Below are 19499 nucleotides of genomic sequence, written 5' to 3' on the forward strand. Positions count from 1 at the left end.
GAGACAGAACCATTTTTCTTCCAAAGGTCCTGCTCAGGTTGCATGCAATGAGTTTCATGCAAGGAGATCCCTGTGTTTCCAGAGACTGACTGAATTTGGTGAATTCCTGATGAAGCACAAAGGACTTAGCCTGGAGAATTCTTTTAATGAAGAAATGGACAGAAACACTTCTCAGTGCATCATTTTAGCCTTGATGACAATTTATTTAGAAATGGAAGAAATCTTAATAAGGTACTATTTGCCTAGACATTGTAGAAAGAGGCAGGCTATGCTGGTGACTCACACAATTGTTGTCTCTGATTTCTCCAAGTTTCACAAAGGCCTCTCTTACAGTTCTTCATTACTAATCTAAACAAAGTGACCAAAATATAAATTGTGTGGTAAAATAAATTATGGCCTAAAACTTACTAGGATATACATGCCTACTTGATTTTATATGCACTAAGGGTCATTGCAACAATTACTTACAGCATATTGACTTTAGAATGTGCATAATTGTTCCCAGGATCAGTGAAGAACAGGTCACCTTTCAATAAACAAGAATCTAAATGAGGGATGAAAAGTTATAAGTCCCAGATCTGAATTGCTCTAAAATATGGGATTTCAGAATATATATCTAAGGGTTTGCAGGTTAACAATGCTATTTTTTTCTGTAAATTTCAGCAGAAAAATCTAGCTAACCATTTTAATATATTGGCTTACTCAGTGTTACTTTATGCAACAATCTGCTGTACCTAAGCATATTTTACGTTAGAGAAGTGATTGACTTTTATAAGGAGAAAAAGTCATTTGGGGACATAAAGTTATATATAAAACAAGGTTCAGGTTCTTAAGTGGGAAGATGATAGGAAATTACTAGAACTTTGTGAAAAGAATTTCCTCTGGTTTTCATCTTATATAATTTTTTGTTATTTTTGCATCTCAACTCATTTTGAAGGAAAATAAAAGTGAAGACCTAGAGGAACACCATCAACTTTCTGTCATTTCATGAAAGAACACCACCTATTTGTTAATTTATTTTATAAATTTGATCAAGCGTTATTTTTCTTCTTTTTAAATCCCACATTCCATTTAATTTGAAAGAAACTTTTAACAGCATCTGAAAAATTATAGTGAGAAAATACTTTCTTACAGACAACTTTGTAAATGCTTTGTTTATACCTCTAAGGGGCAAACTGAGCTGATACTTTCCACTCCTGACAAGTCTGTGATGAGATGACTGGCAGCAGCTGGTGAAGTGGGAAAGGTTTTTATCAGAGGCTGCTTCCCTCAGAGCTGCCAGGTTTCACCTGCTTCCTGGGATGCAGGAGGGTCCCATAGCTCTGGGTGTTCCCAGTGGATTGGCAGCTGGATGGGCCAGGAAACTTGCAAGTGGAAGGAGGTGAGGTTGTCTTGGTTTGTTGCCTGGATTTATGTATTAATGAACTATCTTTTTTTTTTCTTTCCTGATAAGGTGAACTTGTAGGCAATGACTTTGATTTATTTAAAAGGCTCACAAATATATTCCCAATGGAAAAGGAGAGTTTGGGGCTTTTCCTTGAATTATTCATGACTGTGGGGTTTTTTGGGTTATTTTGCTATAAGGGTAAATTTCCTGCTCAACTGTTTCCTTCTTGCCTTCCGTTTTGACAGACTGGTACATCTCTGCACACCCATTCACTTTTCTCCTTGATTTTGGTGGCATATGGGCTTTCGACATTTTGGAGAAGGGGCAGAAGAAAGAGGTGAGAGATGTTATACCTTTATTTTCTAGGAATAAGGTATTTCCATGGTAAGGGCATGCTTTAAAACACCTAATTCTTTCAGTACAAAAATGGAGTAATAGTCTCATAAAGAAATAAACAGGTAAAATTACTTTCCTAGGGCTTTAGAGAGGTAACTGTTGGAACCTGCATTGGAATTCATGAGCACTGAACCAGAAATTATTCCATCTCTACCTAGCTCTAAAAAAAAGTTTACCTTGCTGAAAGTCAGTGTCCCCATTATCCATTGACAAAGGGTATAGTATTAATTAATAGTTTCATGCAGTTGAGTATGACTCTAAGAAATTCAGAGATCTCTGAAACCTAGTGGAGGTCTCTGTGCCTATATTTTGATGCAGAGCCATAGGTATGAACATAGCCTTCTTTCCCAAAAGCAAGTCTCCAGGATTTTAATGCATATGTGTTTCTGTATTTTTAACTCAATGCAAATGAATGTAATAAATGCATGTACCAGTAGCAAGACACAATTTTTAACAGGGCTTTAACTAAAGCTCATAATCTGGAGGTTATTGCAGCTGGGGAAAAAATAGAAATAAAGAAGCTGCAAAGATGGTGGCAAAGGTGAAAACACTGATAAGGGATTCATTTAGTCAGAAGAAAGTATGGGTGCAAGGAGACTACTTGAGGCAACTATGCTTTAGCAGTAAATTGACAAAGAAACCTCATTTTAAGCAGCTGAATGAGCAAATGTGAGGAAGGAGATTATGGTCTTTCCATTTGATTACAAGGTCAAAAGTACCTATGGGAAGGAGTGGTGGGGTTACTTTAAGGATTGAGAAGGCAACTGTCCACAAGGTTGCACAGGAGGCAAAGAGTGCGATGGAATGACAAGCTGGAAGGTTATAATGTATGGTATTTCATTATCATTCTATTATTGATCATGATAGACTATTTCATGGAGTTAATCCAATAAGCTAAGAAACGTAGGACTGGAATCACTTAAATCTGGGTTTATTTTGTATGGAAAGTTGGTACAGGGGGACATATGTCCATAGCAAAAGTGAGTAAAATAAGGATTTAAGTGGCAACATGTTTCACAATGATGCCATTGCCAAGTCTCATCAAGGAAGTGTTGATGAAATCCACATTTCCAAAAGGATCTAAATTGGTCAAAAATAGGTGGGACAACTGTAACAACAAGGGCAGGACTTTGTTATGTGAGGGACACAACTCAGAGAGGTAGCTCTCTGTGGGAGCCTGGGACAAGAGGCTGTGAGCTGCCACCCTTGGCACAGCAAAGGACACAGGGAGCTGTGGCACAGCCACGTGAGGGACACTGAGAGACACAGCAGGAGCTGATGGCTGGGGAGAAGGAGAGAGACTTGATGTGCTTGGACTGTGTGGGGATGAGAGCCCAGGGGTTCCTTTGCTCTGGGTCCCTCCTTGGAGGCACCAGCCCAGACTGTTTGTGTTTTACTGCACTGTGGATAAATGGCATTGTGCAATGAGACATTTGAGGCTCTGCTATAGAAATCCTGGGATTGAGCCAGTGATGAAGCCTGGTTTGACTGTGAGTGGGTGTGCAGGGACCCAGGCAGGGACTCACTGGGTCACTGGAGCCACCCCTGTGAAGGGTGACAGTCCTAGCAGTGACAGTCTGTGACATTGGGAGTGCAGCTGGTGCAGACTGATCTCTCTGGGAAATTTCTTTAACAGTAGGAAAGAGATACCTGGTACTGAGAAGCGCTTAGAAAATCCCTGCAGAAAATCTAACTGAGATGTTAATTTTCCTACCAAGAGCCCCAGGCTTGTCATTGACATTAGGGGAGTACTGAAGTGCAACAGCAAATGTTCAGGCAGGTTGCTGAGATTATCTGCTTTGCTAACCAAAATACAAAGAAGCAGAACAACAATTTTGTGTGTATGTTATCACCACTCATAAGGGTTATTACAAAGCAACAAAAGAATGATAGAGAATAGAATGAACACTTGCTTAGGAAAATAAAATCACTTTCATTAAATGTGCTTAAGGAATATGAAACCTGAACTTATATGGCAACTCTTTCAGCCTGGACTAGAAACATGAAGCATGAATATAAAACTTCCTAAATGATCACAAACATCTGAGAGGAGGTTGTCTAATTCCTATGCGCTGCAGATATTGGCAATACAGGAGTTCAAAGCTCAGGCTCAAAAAGTCACTTTTTCCTAGGTGGATGTTACTTGATTTCTGACAGAGCTGGCAATGTTCTCTCTCCTCTTACACACTTATAAGCTCTGTATGGCTTGTCAAGCCAATAAAGCCTCACTGAACTGAGACTGCTTTCTAATTATGGTATATGACAATACCTGTGGAAACTCATTGCCTTCAATAAAATTGCAGAGGTGGAACTGATTGGAAGTTAGTGAGAGATCTGGTAAACAATGCTCAAGAAAGAATAGGATTCAGTGTTCTCACTCTTAGTTCAGTTGTTTGCACGGAGCTAATGAGAACAAAATCTAGTAAAACACTCTCTGTGATGTGAATGGCGATGCAATCCTGCTGAATAAAAAGATGCCATTGCCACAAAGACATCTTTCAGTATAGAAGTACATATTTATACAATCAAGAGAGCCTCGATGCTTCTCTAAGAATATTTGTCTTTCTTTCCTCTTTTAAATCTAACTTTTAATGCTGTCATGTCCTCACAACAGGTGAGGCTTCAATCCATGCAATATGGAAGTCATCACTTATTGCCTCTTTTACATTTTCATTTCAGTTTGTTGTTTGTTTGTTTTAAAACTGCCTTTTGTACTTTTGCTCTTTATTTTACTTTTCTTTTGCTGTGGAGAAAAAGCTTCTCCACACTCATATATCGTTAGTCCCTGATGAACATTTTGCATTTGTTTACTAAAAATGCAGGGTGTTTAATGGCAGATTTTTTATAAAGAATAACATGTCAGGGTATTGTATAGAGCAATAGATAACAGTGTATCAACAGATTTATTGAGTTTATCTGAATGCATATTTAAATATGCCAAATGTGCTTTCAACTCACTTCTGGCGTGTCTTTTGAATCTCATTACAATGCAACCTGGAGGGAATTTGGAATCTGAAACAGAAGTAATTAGTTCTTTCTTTAAAAGAAATTTGCCCTTGCTAACAAAATATGAGCCAAGGCCATTATGATTCTTGCAGCATTTAGTACATAGAAACTACTGCAATTCTATGTGAAGGTCTCCTGTGTTCGAAAAGGCTCAAAATCAAAAAATTAGTGAGAATTTGCTCATGATATAACCCTGACACCACAATGAAAAACAAATACTTCTCATTACAAATAAAATAACAAGTATAGTGACTCTTAAGGATTTCCATCCCAATGTATTTTTTGACCCCACGTGTTGTTGGGATAGACTGCTATGATCACAATATAGTGAGTGGAATTAACATAAATCAGAACATAGATGATAGTCAAGGTTGGAAATAGACAGGTGTTTTTAACGTTTCCTCCTTATTTCTTTTTTGTCAGTACAAAACTAATATGTCATTCTTGATACTCAATATTCATATCAGTTTTGCACACTCATCTGGGGAGATTGATATTGTTGTTCGCTATAGGCAACCCCCTTTTTCTTGAGGTTCTCATCTAAAGAGATGCTGAATTGACATCTGGAAATAGTATGGGATATACAGAGGGCTTCATTCTAAATGGTCATTGCTGAGCAGAAATAAACCAGAAGAAAAGCATCTGTTCCCAAGGATTTTGTGAAACTCTCCCGATCTGCATTTCTGATGGTTCAAGAATAGCAGAAGTGGCAATTTCTCAGCCCAGCAGTGTTAAACAGGATGTCACATAACTAGTGTCAAATGGAGTGTCCTGGACCTATGGTTTTAAAGCTGAGGAGGGTTTGGCACAACCTGATCTGGTTGTACATTTAATATTTTATTTGTAGCCATTAAAATAAAGAAAAAAAATAGGGTTTTATTACTGATTTAGCATTCTTCATTGCTATTCTCCCTTCATTTGCTTCAATAGAAGTGCTGTCAATGTTTCCAATTCTTTAATAGGGATGTTTGATCTAACTTGGCATCTTGGTTTTTTAGAAACCTTTTAGAAGCAAGAAAGTACAAGGGTGTGCATCCAGGTTAAATGTTTCACATTGATTAAAAGTGCGTAAGGCAACATCTGGTCACATAATGAAGCCAGTTCTGGAACAACTGAAAATAAACATTCTGATTTTTGATTTTTTTTTTTTGGCTGCCAGCCTCAGAGTGATGCAACTGATATCTACTTTTCTTTCCCCATGGTTAGTAAAGTTTCTAATGCTTCAGTGAGGTGCATTGTGAAGTCCATGTGGGTAAAGCAATTTTGTTTTGTCTGTACATATGAAAAATTCCTCTTTTTCTTCACTATATGTTAGTGCACTCTTTTACTATCAGCCTGACACTTCAACTCTGGCATTACCTTTTGGAAAACAGTCTTCTAAATTGTAAAGGTTTAAGATTCTGTTAATGCTTAAAAGAGGTTTTAAAGTGCTGAATGCAATGGCAATGTGCATTTATTATTATTAATGCAGAGCTGAGGGGTAAAAAATTGTTTCTACAGTTCTCTGGTTGAAATTTTGCACATTTATCCTGCTGTTTGTCCTCATGACACTTTACTGGCACATCCACCAAAACTGCTGCTGTCATTGGAAAAGTGACTACAGTGATCCTATCAGTGAGTGGTCACAATGGAGCAAGTGGATTATGCAGCTGTAAGAGAATCATAGAATCACAAAGAAGGTTTGGTTGGAAGTCACATTAAAGATGATCTCATTTCCATGGGCAGGGACACCTTCTACTAAACTAGGTTGCTCAAAGCCCAATCCAGCCTGAACTCCATGGATAGAGAATCTACAGTTTCTCTTGGCAATCTGTTCTAGTGTCTCCTCTTTTAAAAATATCTCCACAAATCTCATGTCTTACTCACTTTAGTCAGATTTCTTCTTTTTTTCTTCCTTCTGCACTAACTGAGTTATCTCCTGTTGGACATCCCTTTTGTAAAAATCTCACTCTGAGTAATGTTACTAGAAACTCTTTATCTTTAATTGATGTTGATCTCATAACTTTTTAATTCTAGGATGACTTAAGTGGCATTGTTTGTCTCTCTAAGGGGAATCCTTATTGGTTAAAGAAACGTTGATATAAACACAGTTAACAACATTTCATTCAAAGGAATGTGAGTTCCATATGAATTACCAGTTTTTGTTTTTGGATTTTTTTTCTGGTCAGTCTTTTCCCAAAAGAAACAGTGCCTTCATTCATAATATTTTTATTTATACTAGTGAAATATCATGCTGATATTTTCCTGTGATTGAATTACATTAAAAAAGTTAAAGGTTAACATCTTGAGAAATCACATTTTTCTGAAGTAGCTTATAGTGGTTTTACAGTGTGTACTAAAGAACTGCAAAAGCAGTTTTGGGCTAGTTCCAAGGGTTTGGAATGTGTGTCCAACACACACAGAGGCATGTATGGCAATACCTGCTCCAGTCCAGGAAGTGTGATAACCATGCTGAAATGGCATTTCACCTGACTCAATAAGCTTTACTTCTGAGCAGGACTTCCTCTTGCAATTCCAAGAGCACCTTGGCCATGGAAAATTTCATTTCTGCACTGCATGACCACTCAGACACACAGCCTGTGCACTAAGGACTGGTTGAGCCTTTGGACTGTGGGGATCTAGAAAGCTGTTGGAAATGTGCTACACTGAGACAGTCATGACCATGAGGGTATGCTGGCAGTCACCACTTTGTCAAAGAAGTAGTGACACGAAATTTAGGGAGTATGATCCTCTGCTGGCAAATCCAGCACAAGCAAATTTCATAGGCAAATGCAAGGTTCTTTTTGAGGTTGTCCTGGCAGGGAGGACAGCAGTGTGACCCTTCTGCTTTAAGCCCATTTTTTTTTCAAGCTTCCAAATTGTTATCATTCCTGCACAGAGTCATGAGGAAAGATTGCTCATGTTTCTGTCAATGCAATCAGATAAAGCAATGGGAGTCTCAGACATACCATAATAATTGACTCATGAATGCAAACCCATTGAAATTGTCATTGTCCATCTCATTAAGAAGTGCTGTTTCCATTTTTTTTTTTTTTTGTATTAAAAATGCTCAGGATTTAAGCATTGTGAAGACTTTTTTTTTTAATTGTCTGTCAAAACTTCTCCATCTCATTAAGAAGTGCTGTTTCCATATTTTTTTTTTTTTGTATTAAAAACGCTCAGGATTTAAGCATTGTGAAGACTTTTTTTTTAATTGTCTGTCAAAACTTTGTGCTACAGGTCTTGCTTTACTGGATTTATCTCATTGCATTTTGTACCTCCTTGACTGCATTTCAATAAATGGTGTCTTGGGGGTTGTGTGCTCTGTGTTGGTTTGTCTGATGAGGATATCCCAGGACTGTGCCTGTTCAAGTCATGCTGTTTAAGTATTGGCATTCCCATTGGAGTTGGGAACAATGGTCTTGAGATGGTGCCTTTACTACTGAATAGGTCTTCTACTTTGCATTGGCAAACGGATGGTGGGATCCTTCTTGGGCTTTATAGTCCTCCTTTTGGTTTCCTAAATTAATTGAATTCTAATTTGCGATTCCTGATTGCTTCCATCTATGCATACAGAGCGCAGGAAGCTAATGCTAGCACCTGTCTTCTCATTTCCTAAAACAGGAAAAACAGGATAGATAACAGCTCTTTCTTTCTGATCTCCACTGACTGTGTTGCAGCTATGTTTTATCAAACTGTGCCTTACATGGATAATGTAGTGATTAGTAACAATATTAAACACCTTTGACCTTTACTGACACTCTTAAACAAATGTCTCATTCTTTACTTTTTTTTTTATTCTATAGCATTTAAGTAGCACTGTGTGTTTTAGATATTAAAGCATTACATTAGTATGAAATGTCTCAAATGCAGAAGTATCAGCTACATAAAACCTGGCTTGCTCTGACTTCTTAGGGAGGTGGTTCCATCTATTAAGTCTTACTTTTGCGGTGTGAAGCACAATTTACTGGAGCAGCCGGTTAAATCTTCTAATGGTATAGTGCATTTAACTTGATATGTTATTTGTCTTGCTCTTAATGAATCTTTGATCAATTTGTACCTAGTTCACATTTTTTTCTGTGCTTTACTGTCCACTGGAAAAAAAGAATAGCAGGGGCTTAATTTAGAAAGGTCAAAATGGTAAACAAATTTAAAAGGGTCAATGTACTTCAGAGTGTAAAACCATGTCAGGTTGTGGAAGGATCGTTTTGGTCCTAATTCTCTGCATCACATAAAGGTGTCGGTCCTTCTTAGAGTTCCCTGATGCTAACAAAGGCAGACAAGAGCTGGCTGGTGAGACTGGGCTTTGCTGTTGTTTTAGACTTCTACTTTTTCAGCAGAGTATTTCAGTGTGTCACAGTACACAAACAGCCCTTACAGAGCAGTAGCACAGAGTTGTATTACTTGCTACATGCACAGCAGAGCCAATTAATAGTGATGAGTCTATCTGGTGGATTTGATTTGGTAAAATGTGGGGTTTTGTTTTATTTTGTTTCTCACTTCCACACTTGTGGCAGGCACGTGAACTCTCCTCATGAATGACATAATTCTTAATATTGGAAAACTACTGCATGCAACATAAATAAACAGTTTGCTTTTAGCAACATTTTGAGGGCCCAAATAAATTTTTTCAAAGAGCTTGACCTTGGAAGATGGAGGATAGGAGTTTGCTTTTTTTAAAATAAAAGTGGTTTCCTTGGAGAAAAAGTGCTCAGATCCATGTTTTCAGCTAGCTTTGTAATCAGACGCATTGTTGAAATGTTTTTGGCCAACAAACAAATCCTATGATGATTTCAAGGCAGGGTCAATTAAAATAAACAAATGTTTTTGCTTTCTAGGGAAGCTTTTGTGTCAGTAATGAAACAAATTATGAAGTACTTCAAAACAAAAATAAACACAGACTACAAGAGTTTTCATTTGGGAACAAGTAGCTCATAGAATGGCAGGGAAATGTACGGCTTATGTGGAAATCTTGTATTGCTACTGCTCTAATATCAGCACTAGTAGTCCCATTAGATTAATTACTCTAGAATTCAGAGAATCTGCTCATTTGTAGAAGTCCCCATTAGTGTGAAGCAGGCCTGTTGCAATGAACTCAAACAAGGATTAAGAGGCATAAAAGAGTAGATTGTGGCTGTTTTTAATACTTTTTTTGCAATGGGTGCTTTGCAGACTCTGTCTACAAAATAAGTGACAGATTTTGCAGTGTGGTCCTTTTCTGCAATGTGGCCATGTAGTTTAAGCTGGAATCTATTGCTTTCATGGCACAATGGTAAAGAAAGTGTGTTTCTCTTGCAATTCTCTATGGTCATTAATAAAAACACTCAAGACTAGATAAATAAATTTGTTAAACTATACCTATCAAGGACATGTATTTGGGGAATCATCTCAGTGATGTGACTTTAAAAAGGCAGAAGTCTCCCCATCTGGAGCAGCCTGAAAGACTAACATCCACCAGTCACCTCCAGAGAATGAAGTGTCATTTTTTGTTTCTTCTATCCCCTTTGTGTGTTTAGCCACTTATGTTTTATGGGATTGTGGCCTTGTCCACGAAGCAACCCTACATACTGATGTTTCATGTCAGGGATAGCAGTGAACAAACTGCTATTATAAATGGTATTATTTCTGCCTCTTTAACTCATAGCCAGCTTGCTAACAGCACTATTCCTGCTATCATCAGTAAAGACAGCAGTAAACCCTATCAAAGTGTGCCAGTAAAAGGAAGAGGAGATTGGGAGTGGCTACTCAGCCACTCATCCTACTGGTGGGATGAAGAGGTGGCAACATTGCCAGAATAAATAGAAGGCAACTTTACTGATAATTACCAGTAGAGCAAAGATGGTAGTGGTAAGAGTGGTGTAGGAAAATAAACACAGGCATTGCGAAAGTTAGCCATTAATGTATGTATTACTGGGAAATAGTTCCATTACTTTGTTTTGCAGATATTTCTATAACAATTGGGGGGGGGGGATATAGTATTTAGAGATGTTTCTTTCATATTTCCAAAGCATCAATATAAAATATAACATGACTGCATGTTTTTTTTTCCCTTGTGCTGATACTTTCAAGGCTGTGAGGAGTAGGCGGTTATTAATCCTGTCTATGGGTTTTCTTTGTTGTGTTTTTGTTTCATGAGCTGCATCCATCTACTGTTTTCCTGACTTTCCTTTGTAACTCCAGCTCTGCAAATTTGTGCCCCTTAGTGTGACATAATCTAAGGAACATAAGAGCTCACATGAAGCTCCCAGCCTCAGAAGCACAAAGCTTTGCTTGGGTGAGGTCTTGTTAGAAAACAGAAATGTTACTAATGTTAAGAGGAGAGGAGCTATTCATGCTTTCTGTGGAATGTAAATTGGAACTGGAGTTCAGAAACATTTGCAAGATTATAACGCTCTTTTCAACTCAGCCTTTAGAAACATCAGCTATATCCAGATGTTTGAGAAATGAAGCTTATGAAAGGCCAGCTTGCAATATCTCTGCTTTCTTTTTGAAACTAAGATGAGGATCATGAGCCTGTGATGTGAGATGTCACAGGTGTAAAACACGCTGAGAAAATTTCTTCAGTTCTCATAGGACAAACTATATTACCTACTGGTTTGTGAACATTTTTTGGTTACTCTGTGATTCATGTGGACTTCTCACTTGCAGAAGAAAACTAGTTTAGCTGTCTGCAACCACAGACTTCTGCAAGTTATTCTTGGCTTCTAAGCAACTGCAGTGAAAGGTTTGTAAAATATCTAAGCAGGATAGCAGATTATAATATTTTGGTTGTCATAGGCAGTCCTTAGTATGTTACCCTGCCTTGTCTGGTGACAGAATGATATATTCAGCTGATTGTGCATCTGCTCTTGCTGCAAACTTGTCAAATGTAAACTGGTAATTGTCAGGGGAAAGGGAAAGGAAGGGCAGAATTGGTCTGACAAGAATGGATGCTTACTGCAACATTTTTTTACTATTCACTGCTAGTTTGAGTTTCTAGAAATATTGAATTGGAAGTCTTCCTACCAAATCAACAACTGGCTTTAGAGAGCACTGGTTTTAAGTGTAAAATGAAATTACTTTATAAAAGAAAACTGAAGATGTCATTTGGAGAGGGGAAAAAGATAAAATAGTTGCATCCATAATTTTTAGGGAGGAAAAATTCTATATTTAAACGAATTGCAGAAAACTCATGATTCTGTGAGAGGTAACTCATAAAGATGGAAACATTTTGCTGTGCTTTGAAGAGCCCCACAGCAAAAATCTTTGTAATGGTCTATGTCATGCACCAGCTGAACAGAGACCAAATCAGCCAAAGGCAAGAGAAACTTTGGAGGGAGAATAAGACACTAGGTTTTCATGGCATCATCAGTATAATTACATGGATTATGTGGAATGCAGCAGATGTTTAAACATCATGCCTTGCTGTTGCTATTTTTCTCTCAAAAAAGAGGTCATTTAAGGACTTGACCTATGCAGATGTTTCAACCAGCTGTGCACAGGGCTGGTAATTTGGGGTCACCCTTTAAAAACAAAAGATTCTTGGATCCATAGAATATTTTTTGGTTTTAAAATATAATAGCTTTTTTTATTTATTTGTTTAGAAGTAGTGTCTCAGTCAGCAGAATCATTGTAGTCAAGAGGCTGCTCACTTTGCAGGGCTCTGGAGCAGTGCACCATTTTTACATTTTCTTTATGCCAGAGCTCCTCTGGGCATGACATTTAAGTCTCTGGTGCCCCTAGAGTCACTGAGGAAAAATGAGGCTTCAGATTAGAAGTGCTTAACTCAAATGCACAAATCTTCCCTTCTTTCACTGTTGCTCTCCTAATGCTGTGAGAAACTTTTGTACTTGCTTTTTCTGTTCCTCCTTCTCATTCCCATCCTGACTGCTGTTTGCTTCCTCCTCTTTTCCAGCTGTCACCACTCTTTTGTTTCCTCTCTCTTACTTATGTCTCAGATCTTTTCTTCCTGCCTTTGACACCTTCCTCATTTTTAACTTGTCTCAGCAAAATTAATTTCTTGTCCAACTTGACAGTCTTTTCAAGTTTCCTTTAGTCACTAAGTGCTTGCAGAGTACTTAGTTAGAAAAAGTTTGTTGCCTGTAATAGATGTGCATAACTAATCAATGTAAATGCATAATATGGAATTCTAATTAGTGTTATAATCTGAAAGATAACAATGAGGTCTCTCTTCCAGTTCAGGTTTTCTGTTACTAGTCAGCATGCTGCTGACTTGAAAATGGCTGATGTTTTCCAGAGCGGCAAAAACAAAATTGTGCTAGGTGTTCCAATGCTTTGTCTTGGTATTTCTTACAGAAAGGCTAACAGTATACCATTCTCTTTTGAAAATGTTTTATAGCTGTTTTGCACAAGATTATCTGGGTAGACAAGGAAACTAAGAATTGTAACATTTGTCCTTGAAACACCAGACACAGCTATGGCAATGTATGTAAATAGTTAATTGGGCAAGACTCATGTGTTGCAGAATGACGGTCAGATTATGAACGTTGCTGTATGTGTACAGGTGACATAATGGAAAGTTTTCCTTGTACACAACAGTCTTTATGTCAATATGAAAACTTTCTGATGCTGTTCTGTAATGGATGTTTTTAACAGCACAAGACAGGAATGTAATCAGATTGAACAGTTTCCATTCTTATTCATAAGGTTGATAACCTTACATGCTGATTGTAGGTGGTGTACACAACAAAGCTTCAACAGCACACCTTGCTGCCTGAGAATTTAACTGGTTTGTTTTGTAGAGCCTTTGTTTATGGTAGAAATTGTCATGAGTGCCTTTTCCAAAGTGGTCGCTGGAAAGGAGACAGTGTACCATGATGCCATTTCTGTTTCTTCAACTACTGCAGTCACTTGATTCTAGTGGACTTCTGCACACCTAACAGAGTATTCAGGTTTTCATAGCAGCGTTTGAAGCAAAATTCTACACAGTTAAGCAACAAAGGAAGAAAAGCCTGCATATGCCTTTCTGAAAAATGTCAACCAAGCAAGTCTTCCATCAGGAATTTATATATCAATCTAATGTAAGTTCAGGGTATAAATACATGGTGTGCTTTCTCTGAGACTTATCCAGATCACTCAGCAGCTGCGGGTGTCCTCAAATTATAAATGGGGATCAGTAGTGAAAATATTTTCTGAGCCCTCTTGCATCAAAAGACCAAAGCAGCAGTGACATTGACTTTCTGTCCTGTGATTGAAAAGATGAAGGATGCATAAGGTGGGTAAGGGCAATAAATACCTGTCTCCAGACACAAATCCAGAATGTTGCAATGAAGAAGATTAGTGACTGCATCTTTGAGTTTTGTTATGCTGAGTTTACAGATCTTTCAGCCAGTGGGAGATTATATTAGTGCAAAATGAGCAATTGAAACCAATGGTGCCAAGCAGAGCACAAACACAAAATCAGTGTCTGATCTGATCCCATGGAGTTTCAAGTAAGGTGCCAGAGGAGCAATTAAGAGGCAGGGTGTATAGGAACAAAGTGAGCAATGACTTTCATGTCTTGATGGTATTTTTATGTTTGGCTGTTTTTGTGCTTTTTCTGTGGATTCATGTTAGGAAAAGAGGCATTTATTTAAAAGACAAAGGGAGTGAGTGTTAAAATAGAATGCTGAAGTAAAAGATTGACATTTCCAATCTGACTGAAGTAAAGACTTGAGGAATTTTTGTATTCTAGAGCTACATGGAACAAACCACCAGACACCATTTTGGGAAACATGTTTGCTCCAAAGAGTACAGAAGGCATGGTTTCAGTCTAAAATGCGAGTTATTTATGATTCAGGTGAAGGAGTAAATGTCAAATCAGGACTTGTTTCTCTTTAAAACAAAATTGGAGATTTTTTTGGGTTTTGTTTTATTCCTAGATGTTGAATTTATCCTGTATTTTATCTCTGACATTTTTATTTAAAAATTGCAGTCTAATCCCAGTGTAGTATTTAGCTTTTCTCTAATTCCCTGACTACTGCAACCATTGCTTCTTGCTCAGCCTTGCTATGCAGCATCTGTTGAAACTGTTATAGGTTCCAGTTCACTAGATACACTACCAGAGTGCAAAGGGCTTGAAGATCTGTAGGGACAAAAATGAACTCCTTCACAGAGAGCAAAGCTCACTGTTCTGATCACGGCAGAAGGAGCAGACTTTGGGACAGTCTGAGACTCACTCCTGTTGAATTGGGAACACGAAAACCAGAACTTCAGGTTACATGTTGTAGATGAATCTCAAAAATCTGTTTTGCTTAGCAGGAGGTAGATTTGCCATCCACACCCATTTCTCTGTTTTCTCTTTTTAAAGGCCAGACACTTGCATTCAAAGTAATGACTCCTTTAGTTCACCACTCCACTGCATCAAAGTGTTTTGGTAAAACGAGACTCCTAAAACACCTCTCCCTCTGGTGTGCACCTGATGAGTGGTGAAGTGACACTGCACTTCACCAGCATTGTCCTGGAGGTTTCCTAAATGGTGCTGGCAGGGTCTGGGTGACTGCATAACCTGGGAGGGGGATGTTTCAATTAGACCCCAGTGATGTGTCCTCCATCTTGAGCCCTAAATCAGAAAACTTTGTGAAAGGCACAAAGGGCTGAAATGTAAAGGCTGCAACATTGTAAGTATTTCAGTATATTGAGTTATGCCAGCTTTTGCTTCAAATGTGCCTTCAAGAATATATTGACTCCTCTTAATAAAAAGAAATAATAAAGATTAGGATTCATTAACTGAAGAACAGGCTGAAATTAAGTAAACTGGTAACTTTTTGATGTGATATCTGAAAATTCCCCTACAAATTGTGGACTAATGATTTTCTATGTGTACAAAATACACAGTTGTATTGATAAGAAAAGGTAGTACACAAATTTATTTTGTGTATGCTGAGTTTTACAAGAACATTCTGTGAGTTCAGCTTAAATTCTGAATTTAGAAAATATGTCCAAGGCTCAAGTAATGCTGTCGAAAAAAATTGTAGCGAGGACAGCTTGTTTAAAAATCTAAAAATTATGGCTTAAGTATATCAGATGATTTGGATGTCCATCTGGAATTCAAGTGTGGAATTCTCTGTGTATAACACATGAGAAGACACTGAAATATAAGGACCATTCAGAGCATTGTTTTCTCATCAAGTACACACATATCCAGCTGTTTTGTGGGGTTTTGTATTCATTGTACTTACCTGGAAGTGCAGCATTCATTACATTCCTTTAAGCGTATTAGCAATGTGGATATAGGGCACAGATTTGTCTGAACCTGACCCGAGTTGAGGACTTGACTAAAAAAATGAGGTGGTGTTGGGAAACTATGGGCAAACAAACAGTAATGTGAGAGTAAAAGATGCATCATCTCAGCAGTCATGTAGATGGCAATTAAATCTTTCCTCTGGAGCTACTCAGCATTTTTCATTTTTATTGTTGTTTGGGTTTCTTTGTTTGCTTTTGTTTATGTTTTTTAATTTGTTTTCCATCTGTATTTCTTGCATGTTGGACTTCATTATATAAGCAAAAATTTTTGGACTGGTAAGAGGTTAGTTTTTTGTTTGTATTTTCTTCTTTGCACTATGTCTACGAAAAAGGTAATGGACAGATTTGAAGGGAATCATGGACACATAAAAGTTGGAAAAGGCATCTGAGATCATCAGGCTAACACTGCCAGGCCCACTATTAAACCATGCCCCCAAGAAACACATCTTCACGTCTTTCAAACACTGGGCAGCCTGTTCCAAAGTCTCAACACCCAATCTAACCTTCCCTTGCTGCAATTTGAGGCCATTTCCTCTTGTCCTGTCAGTGAGAAGAGTCTGATCCTGCCTCACTACAACCTCCTGACAGAGGAGACCTCCTTAGAGAATTAGACGGTTCCTCCTGAGCATCCTTTTCTCCAGGCTAAACCCCCTCAGCTGCTCATCATCAGATAGTGTTCCACACCCTTCCCCAGATTGCACAAATTATGCTTGTCTCCATCTTCTGGTTGGATTAGGAAAGGTCCTAAAATGTTGGAGATTAGTTCTGTTTACTGAAAGGTTTGGTTGGTTTTTTTTTGTTTTGTTTTGTTTTTTGGTGTTTTGTTTTGGGTTTTTTTGGGGGGGGGATTGTTTTTTTGGGGGAGTTGATTGTTGTGGGGTTTTTTTTAATTATTATTATTTTTTTGCAATGTGGGTTACACAGAAAACTGCTGCTCTTCTACTATCTTATAAAACATGAAAAAACTTAATACCTGCTACCAAATTTGCTATGCCACTATGACTAAACTGACTCCTCTATAATTCCATATACTTGTAGAAATATGTGTTTATGTGTACAGAGCCACATGCACTATCCTCCTCCCTTCTGGAGGAATTTATCTCTATCCTGAAGATGTCCTTCAGTTTTCTGACTTGGAAGAAGTAATGTTGGACTCTACCTTTTCTTTCTTTTCTCCCTACTTGTACCTCTGTGTGCCTGTATTTGAAAATACAGCCTAGATGTTTGGTGTATGACAGCAATCTGAGGCTGGTGGAACGGGGAGCTTTGGGAGTGTGTCACTTGCTCACAGGATTTCCTTTCTTTTTTTGCCATGAGCTTTTTTCCCCATGAGATAAGACTTGGAACTGCATGGCATCTTGGATGGGTTTGAACAATCTGGTCTTATCAGAGGTGTCCCTGTCCATGGCAGGGAGGTTGGAGCTGGGTAAGCTTTAAGGCCCCTTCCAACCCAAGACATTCTATGATATTTAGACTCCAAAATAACACTTGTTACTCCTACAGTTTGAGGCACAGGATATATATATATATATATATGTGAATATTACTTGCTTTAAGAACAGTATTTTCCTGGAACACATTTTTTTAGTTTAAATGGTCCTTAGAGATACATGTGTATAATACATAGGCATAGATATATTTACAGGCAAAAATATGATAGTAATATAAAAATAACTGGGATCTGAATCAGATAAATTTCATTTTTCCTCTTCCTTGCAAAGTCTTCTGCAAACCAATTAATCAAATAATTTTTCCCCCATCTGTGAAATAGTGTTCATACTCATCTTTAAGCAATTTTAATCTCTGTTTAAGCATCACTATCTGGAAGCAGCGATATTAATTAGATCAGTGCAAGTTCTTCCTGGGCATAATGACAGCTATATAGGAATAAATGGCTTATCAGGTATTTTTGGCTACGTGGAAAATAGAAAACCTTACAGCTTCTTTGAGTTTTGGCAGTGACTTCACAGTCTCAGTAACACTGCAGAACACTCAGGCTTTTCAAACAGTAATCCAAATGGGAAAGCAAACAAAGTGTTTCATCCTCAAATTTAATGCATGAGAAAAATGACTGCATCTTGGGACTCACATTATCGGTAGAGGGAAATTGTGACTTTTAGAAAGTGTTAGTATAAGCATTTTTAAAAATACTGCAAGACAAAGAGGAACAAATAGAAAAGCTTACTTAGAATAACAAATGGTAAAGCTGCTAATAATATTGTGGTAATTAAAGAACAGAAACAGTATCTGGAATCAGACTGAATGAGCATTTGATACCTATAGAAGAGCTCTAGAATGAATAATAAATATTTTTGGGTACTTAGGATATTGCTACTGATGATAATGCAGTTTGTGACTTTAAATTGTTGGTTTGAGTTTTTTTCTGTAAAACTGCCCACCACTGCTAACATTGATCATTGCTCTTACTCATGTCCAGGTGTTGCTTGAAAGTAGCTTTAAATGCCAATAATGAACAACCTTAGAGGTTCCACGTCTCACCAGATATACGTTGTGGGCTCAATCTCAGATTTTTCTGGGTTTTTTGATCAAGGAAAATAGCTTCCTTTGTCTAATATTAGTTCGTCTCCCCGTGTTTTTTGGGTTTTTTTGTGGAATCTTTGGGTTCTTTGTTGAAGAAAGAGGGGCTTTTTCTTCTGCATTATGTCATCTTAGGTAAAATCAGTGCACCTCCGAAGCTTTTATTCTCATTATGCTATAGAGGAAAAGCCTGGGAAATAATAAAACCCTTATTCAGGTGGACAGGAAGATTTTCATCTCATCTTGAGATGTGCCAGAGTACCTCATAATCGGCAAACAGCTGCACTGTCATTTCCTCTAAGGTGCAATTTTGTCCTGAGCACTGCAGAGGAGGCAGTGAGAGCATCTCCTTGGGTCTGAAGGGTTGGGCACCTAAAGCAGCAGGGGCAAGGTTTCACTCAAATGGCAAAACTATTTTCTGACCTTCTGATGTGCTTGGAATATTGATTTGTTTGGATTTTAAAGCATTAATTTTAAATTTAATTTTTCGAGTCAGAAATATTATCATGTTTTGTTGTATGAAGAGGATTATTATTTTTCTTTCATCAGATATTTGCTAACAAATGTGTCATCAAGGCTACTTGGTATTTTGAGAAGTCATGTATAGTGTGCATAGCACATAATCAGCTATAGATTGGTAAATAAGAGCAGATTAGGGTTCTAAATAGGGAGTATTTTCTTCCTAAAAGACCAAACTTTTTCTTTTTTTCCCCATAGCATCAGTTTGGTTTTTGAAGTTGAAACTGTCATTTATTTACAGGAATTTTGCTAAGTGTACTTCACTTAGGAGTTTTATGAAGTGTGCATCACTTATGGAAATGGTAAAATTTGGAAACAGATCTTCCAATTCAAATCCTCTACTTAAAATCCAAACTAACAACTGTATCCCTTAAGAAAGTGTTTCAAATCTTGTGTTAGGTTATAACATTCTGAAGTATGGACTGTGGAAAGGTTTCTATGAGAGAGACAG

At 37.7% G+C, this 19499-nt stretch overlaps 1 long non-coding RNA gene across 1 annotated transcript in view; it reads left to right on the forward strand.

Annotated features, from left to right (window-relative positions):
• The first annotated feature begins 1288 nt into the window (after positions 1-1288).
• Positions 1289-19499, forward strand: part of LOC120504095 — a 65460-nt gene continuing 47249 nt past the window's right edge. The window contains exons 1-2 of the long non-coding RNA XR_005627935.1: positions 1289-1381; positions 1633-1724. This is a non-coding gene — a long non-coding RNA (uncharacterized LOC120504095). The remainder of the gene's footprint in view (positions 1382-1632; positions 1725-19499) is intronic.

Source organism: Passer montanus, unplaced genomic scaffold, assembly GCF_014805655.1.
Source record: "Passer montanus isolate IOZ18808 unplaced genomic scaffold, ASM1480565v1 scaffold28, whole genome shotgun sequence".
Taxonomy (NCBI): Eukaryota; Metazoa; Chordata; class Aves; order Passeriformes; family Passeridae; genus Passer; species Passer montanus.